Source organism: Chiloscyllium plagiosum, chromosome 2 (assembly GCF_004010195.1).
Source record: "Chiloscyllium plagiosum isolate BGI_BamShark_2017 chromosome 2, ASM401019v2, whole genome shotgun sequence".
Classification (NCBI taxonomy): domain Eukaryota; kingdom Metazoa; phylum Chordata; class Chondrichthyes; order Orectolobiformes; family Hemiscylliidae; genus Chiloscyllium; species Chiloscyllium plagiosum.
The window spans coordinates 79,751,790-79,758,808 of record NC_057711.1 but is presented as its reverse complement, the minus strand read 5'-3'; the positions used below and the strand labels follow the sequence as shown (position 1 = coordinate 79,758,808).

General features: G+C 37.8%; 1 long non-coding RNA gene across 1 annotated transcript; it reads left to right on the top strand.

Moving 5' to 3' along the window:
* Positions 1–1,824: 1,824 nt before the first annotated feature.
* LOC122539284 lies at positions 1,825–5,211 on the top strand. The gene is made up of 3 exons (XR_006309019.1): positions 1,825–1,909; positions 4,802–4,906; positions 5,143–5,211. It is a non-coding gene; the product is annotated as an uncharacterized LOC122539284 (long non-coding RNA).
* The last annotated feature ends 1,808 nt before the right edge of the window (positions 5,212–7,019 follow it).

Genomic DNA, 7,019 nt, shown 5'->3' with positions numbered 1-7,019 from the left:
ATGGTGACGGCAAGCACGAGGGGGCATAGCTTTAAATTGAGGGGTGATAGATATAGGATAGATGTCAGAGGGAGTTTCTTTACTCAGAGAGTAGTAAAGGTATGGAATGCTTTGCCTGCAACGGTAATAGATTCGCCAACTTTAAGTACATTTAAGTCGTCATTGGACAAGCATATGGACGTACATGGAATAGTGTAGGCTGGATGGGCTTCAGATTGGTATGACAGGTCGGTGCAATATCGAGGGCCGAAGGGCCTGTACTGCTCTGTAATGTTCTATGTCCTATTTTTGAGACTTTTTCATGGTTAGATACAACTGCTCGCTCAGCCATTGTCGAGTGTAGTTAACAATATATATGTAGACCAAACCAGGTAAGGACAGCAGATTTCCTTCCCTAAAAGGTATTAGTGAATGAGAATTTTTGCTTAACTACAATTGCTTTAAGGTCGTCATTAGGCTTTGTATTTTCAATTTCATTTTTACTTAAGTTCAAATTTGACCATTTGCCATGGTGGGATTTGAAAATTCATTCTCAGAGCATTACTGGGATCTCTGCATATTAATGCTACTATACCATTGTTACCCCATATTATATCATTGCTGCCTCATACTGCAGTAGGTCTCACCAATGGAGATTTCAGTAATTAATTTGATAAGGTCCCACATTGCAGAGTGGTCAACAAGTAAAAGACCATGTGATACAAGGGTTACCGTTGGATTGGATCTACAATTGATTCAGTGACAGGAAATAGAGAGAAATGGTCAAAGATTGTTTTCACAAATGGAAACATTTATGAATGGCATTCCACTGGATTCAGTATTGGATCCCTGGCTGCTTGTTGTACATCAATTATTTGAACTTAAATGTGAGAGATGTGGTGAGGAAAGTTGAAGATGGCACAAAAATCAACCATGTGGTTGAGAGTAAAGAGGATGTCTGTCAAATTCAGAATGATACCATTGGTTTATTTAAGTCAATGGAATGAGACAAATGGAATTCAAATCAGAGAAGTGCAAGGTTTGCATTTGAAGAGGGCAAACAAAGCAAGGGAATGCATAAGAAATAGGAGGATAGTATGAGGATAGAGGGTATGAGAGTCCTCCAAATACATGTCTACCATATGCATGGAGGATATGAGGATAGAGGGTATGAGAGTCCTCCATATGCAGGTCCACAAGTCCCTAAAGATGGCAGGACTGGTCAATAAGGTTATCAAGAAATTGTATGGAACCCTTTCATTTGTTGCATAAGGCATAGCATACGAAAGCAGGGATGTAACACTGAAAATTGTGTAAAATGTTGGTTAGGCCACAACTGGATTGTTGTGTACAGTTCTTGTCACCAGATTACAGGAAAAATATAATTGCTCCAGAGAGAGCACAGAGCAGATTTACAGGAATCTTATCAGGACGTGAAATCTGCACCTATCAGGAAACATTGAATAGAAACAATCATTCACAGAGCCAAAACAACATTTTCATCAGAGATTCCCACAACCTAAAAGTACCAAATATTTTGGCGGCAATTAAAGGTCCACTCAGAATGATGCTCAGTATCCAGGCAGAAGGATCCAATCCACATTGATTTTGTAAGGTGACTGCAAAAAAAATGGGAAGACAGAAGTAAACAGAATATATGTTTTATTTTGACAACTTGAACGGTGTTATCAGTAAATAAACTTTGAGCTAAACTATAAATCAGCTTTGAGAAATTCAGGCTTCTGAGTTCTGAATCATTTTTTCACTGAGACTTACTCCACAGGTGTTACACCGCAGGAGCAATGGAGCTGAAGTAAATAGTGTCTGCTCCATTCCCAGCAGAAAGAAAACTTCAAATATCTCCACAGGGCTCCCAACAGTTATATCCTGCAACAACATGGGGCAGCATTGCTGATATTCCACCAATGCGGTGAGTAAAAGGATTATAGAACTTGCCTGCTTCGTTAATTAGTTCAGGAAACAACAACAACTTGTATATATGTCAAGTCTTTAGCATAATGAATTATCCCAATGCGCTTTAAAGGAGCACTCTCAAGTAAAATTTGAACTGAATCACTGAAAAATATACTGTAACCTGAACCATACAGAAATCTTTAATTCAGAAACACAAGTTATCTGGAAATGTTTTTAGCTGAGGGGTCCCAAGATAGCTTCGGGGACCACAAGGTCTCCCACTTCCAAAGCAGCAATTTCAACTATGGAGTGGAGACAGCCTGGTCCTGAGACTCTGGAGGCAAAATCCTGGACCCAGATGATTACTGCTGCTGAATAGCAAAGGCTGATGAGCCCAAAACCTCTTTAAGCTAAAAACACACCATTATCAGCAAGTACTGAGAAGCTCCTGGATGATTATGTGCCAACATATCTTGGTACAAGATCAAAATAAATGTTGTGTACAGCCATCAGGTTTCCTTATCCTCTAACAGGGGCAGCACGTGGCTCAGTGGTTAGCACTACTACCTCAAAGTGCCATGGACCTGGGTTCGATTCCAGCCTTGGGTGACTGCCTGTGTGGAGTTTGCACATTCTCCTCATGTCTGCATGGTTTCCTTTGGGTGCTCTGGTTTCCTGCTACAGTCCAAAAATGTGCATGCCAGGTGAATTGGCCATGCTAAATTGCCCATAGTGTTAGGTGCATTAGTCAGGGGTAAATAGGGGAGTGGGTCTGGGTAGGTTACTCTTCAGAGGGTCACTGTGGATTTGTTGGGATGAATGGCCTGTTTCCATGCTGTAGGGAATCTAATCTAAAAGCATTTGTTTGGCCTTTTGATTCCCAGGATCCAAGATTAAAACCTCAGTTAGTGAGTATTTACATATGTAAAGACCAGACCCACCTGTCCTATACAGTTTTCCACATGCTAACAAGCAAAACTGAGTTAAATGCATAAGTCAACTTGCTCCTGTTGCTTCCTAACATAGCATATTTTAACTGTCATCACCACAGAATTAACCCAGGACAGTAGTTTAAAATTCAGTGCCGAGTATTTGGATTCTTTCGTTCCAAGCAAAAAAGCAAATGTACAAAGGTAGCCTGGTTTTCCAGCCAAGTTCTTGAGTTGGTTGCTAAGGTGTTCCAAAAGATTTCATTAACTTCAGAGATCCTAAAGGAATCCTGGAAGCAAGATTTAGACTATTCATTGCTGAAATATTACAAGACTTCTGGAATATTGAAAATTCCTCTAACCATTACATGCACAGTCAAGAGAATGAACATTCATGATGTATGGTGGACTTTTTTCTTGCTTTTAATAATATTTCATTCTTAATACTTGTTATAACATTACCTTGCTGCATTTTTCATGTTTCATTTGATGTTCTGTTAGGGGACATTTACTATAAACAGACATCTCATTATGATGTGTAAAATGCTTGACTCTTGAGGACTATGCTATAATGAGGGCAGAGTGTACCCTTCAGTGAAATAAACTATTTGTTGGAATTTTTTTTCTACATTTCTGGCATAATCCCAGGGAGCTTGAAGAAAGCATCAAATATTAATGTTGAACATAACAAAATTATGGCATCAGCTTTAGTATGCATCTACATGGTTTTGTGACAAATGAAGCAAGTATATTTAATTTTTAACAAGCCCTTGCTGTTCTTGTTTTCCCTTCTGTGAAATACATGAAGCATAAAAATTTATTCAGGTTGAAAGAAAGGCTAAGGTACCAGTCAATCACCACTTCACCACATGGCAATACTTAATTTCTAAAAAGCTATTTGCTTCAAAAGGGAGGTAAAATGATGATCTATAGTAAACACACGGGATATATTCATCAAAATGTGGGAATGTTTCAGGAAAAAAAAACAAGTGAATTTCCTGAGGTAACTGTCCTTGACCTGGGTCTTTAATCGAGTGAAATTTCATCACTTTATCTAATATCATGCTTCATGCTTTGAGCTCGCAGCAATTCTATTTTAGTGTGGTCTAATGGGCAGCTGACATATCCACTCAGCACCAGACTGTGCAATATGTGCTGACACACAAATGTAGTGTGCACTCTAGTGAGAGATGTTTAGTTCCCCATTCCTCCTCCTCACCCCTTGGAAGAATTCCGAGTTCAGAATCTTTGAAAAATTGTGTCAATCTTAATTTTGAGGATGTATACAAACTGTTCATTCCGAGGCTGGGGTGTAAGGATAGGGAGAGGGAGAACATGTTTATAATATTGAGGTTGTTCAGATTCCAGTTATTATTCGCGACTGAAAATTACATCACACATTAGCTTTCAGGAGCATTCACTGGGTCTAACTGCAATTCAAAAATAAATTGGTAAATCATGACTGCATTTTTAATTGCTGCAAGTATCAATTCAGAATTCGTATTTGAATTTTCAGTTTTATTTTCTATCCAGCCTTTTCAGTCTTCAAGAAATAGCCAATTGCACTTCATAGGCACTAAATCAGCATTGTAACCATAATATTTTAAAATGTTACTTCATTTTTTTTTTAAGTTTTGGCTTTTTAAATCCCATTTTCAAAGCACCTGCATTTTTTTTCATGTTTTTGTGCAAATGCTTGAGCCAATCAGGACGCTGGATGCCAATGTTGTAAATATTTTTGGGTTTGCTGTTGAACCTCAGCACACAGAATGAAAACATGCATTTTCTACTTTTCTTCATAACCGGCAGAAGTTCGACACTGTTGGAATGTTGGGAAATGCAGCAGTTAACTTACATTCAGCAAGTCCCACAAACAGCAAAATGAGAACAGCCCAAAATTGTTATTTTGTAATATAGATTGTTGGGCAAATATTGGCCAGGACATTGGAGATAATTCCCCTGCACTTCTTTTGCCATAGGAACTTTTGCCCCCACCGACAATCAAATTGGCTTCTGGTTTAACGTCATGAACAAAATACAAGGCTCCAACATTGCAATATCCTCCCGATGTCTGTAGATAAAGTGTAAGTAAATATCATCAAATAAATATGAGCTAATTTAAAAGCATTATAAAACTCTTTTGGCATGCATGTATTTCATGATCTATTTATTGTACAATATAATTTAAATGAGTTGTGAATGGTAATTGATTTGAAAAATTGTCCTGCAACTAAAATGATTGACTACTACAGTTGTATCCAACATCAGATTTAGTCCATCTTCAAAACCTGAACTAATTATTGCATTGGTATAATCATAGAATCTCAGAATCATACTGTATAAAAGAGGCCCTTCAATCCGGCAAGACTGCATCAATAAAAGCTACTAAATGAGGTAAGAACTTATGGTGTTCGGGACAAGATACTGGCATGGATGGAGGATTGTCTGACTAACAGAAGGCAGAGAGTAAGAATAAATAAATGCTTTTGGAACAGTCTCTTAAAGTAACACTTTCCAAAGCCAACCAAAGAGCAGTCTTTACTATAGCTAATAATGTGCAAAATGCTGGATTAATTAATTATCTGTTAATAGAGGCACCCTGAGGTGGCAGTGATCATAATACGATTGAATTTCATATTAAGTTTGAAGAGGAGTAGAGTTAATGTAAGCCTAGTGTTTTCAAATTAAATAACAGCAATTATAAGAGCATGAAGACAGAACTGGTTGGAGTGAATTAGAAGATTAGGTTAAGAGATAGGTCAGTCGAGATCCAATGGCAGCCGTTTAAGGAGTTATTCAAGAATACTCAGAAAAAGTACACCCACATGGCAAGAAAGTATAGAGGGGAAGGCAAACAATCCATGACTAACTAAGGAAATGAAAGATAGAATCAAATAGTAAGCAAAAGCATTAATACTGTAAAGGCAAGTGCAAGGTCAAAGAAGGAACAAAATACAAATGACAGCAAAGAATGAAAAAAAATGTTAAGCAGAGAAAATATAGAGTATTGAGAAAGCTATCTAGAAGTATAAAAACAGACAGCAAGAATTACTATGGGTATTTAAAAAGGGAAAGTAAAGTGAATATTTGTCTTCTAATGAGTCAGTTTGGGAAATTAATAATGGAAAATAAAGATGTTGGATGAATCAAACAAGCATTTTGAAACTGACTTCACTGCAGGAGCTACAGATAAGATCCCAGAACTAAGTGAAAGTCAGGAGGTAAAATGGGGAAAGGAACTTTAAAAAATTATGATCACCAGAGAAAGGATATGGAGAAGGTGTTTTGAACTAAAAGCTGATAAACTTGGGTTCTGATGAACATTAATACAGCAAGTCATTAATAGGTTATTGCTGTTAATTGATGTCTGTTTACACAAAGGGTAAACTAAGGGGGCCTTATGCTGCAGTGGTAGTAGTCCTACCTCTATGTGAGAAGGTCTTGGATCAAATTTACCCCTGCCAAGACACATGTCATAAAATGTTATTGTAACAGGTTCATTTTTAATAAAACATGTGATTCAGCGATAGTCCCTACCTCTGTGTGAGAATGTCTTGGATCAAGTTTATCCCTGCCAAGACATATGTCATAAAATGTTATTGTAACAGGTTCATTTTTTAAAAAACATTTGATTCAGCAATAGTCTTTACCTCTGTGCTTGAATGTCTGTGTTCATGTCCATTTACCATGGATGCTTGTCATTGCTTGTCTGAACAACATGATTCCAAAATACCGAAAAAAAGGAGAACAGCTGTGACTGGAAGAGAACTGTTTATATGGTATAAGCAATAAACTCGCAGCATGAAAAAAATGTGGGCTGAACTTTCTTACTGTTTTCTTTGCAAAGTGGTTTTGAACTGAGATTTCTGATTGGCAGTTCACCATGCCCCATGTCAATGTTTCTCTTGTAGTCTTCCACTCTTCTGATCATTAATTATGCAACTGGCCTCTCTGGAATCGTGCAGCATGGAAGGTTGAAGTGATTGCTGCAGCTGGGATTCTGCAATGTTCATGCAGCCAGAGCCATGTTTAAATACCAGTTCCACAGCAATCCCGGAGATCTAAGTCAGAAAGTACCATTCACACTCGAGTGCTCCTCTGTCATCATCAGGGACATAGTTCAGAAGTTGGTTTCAATGTGGTTCTGTCTGATTTCTCATACTTGATGAGAATGTAGGAGTGATGACAAGTAAGTTT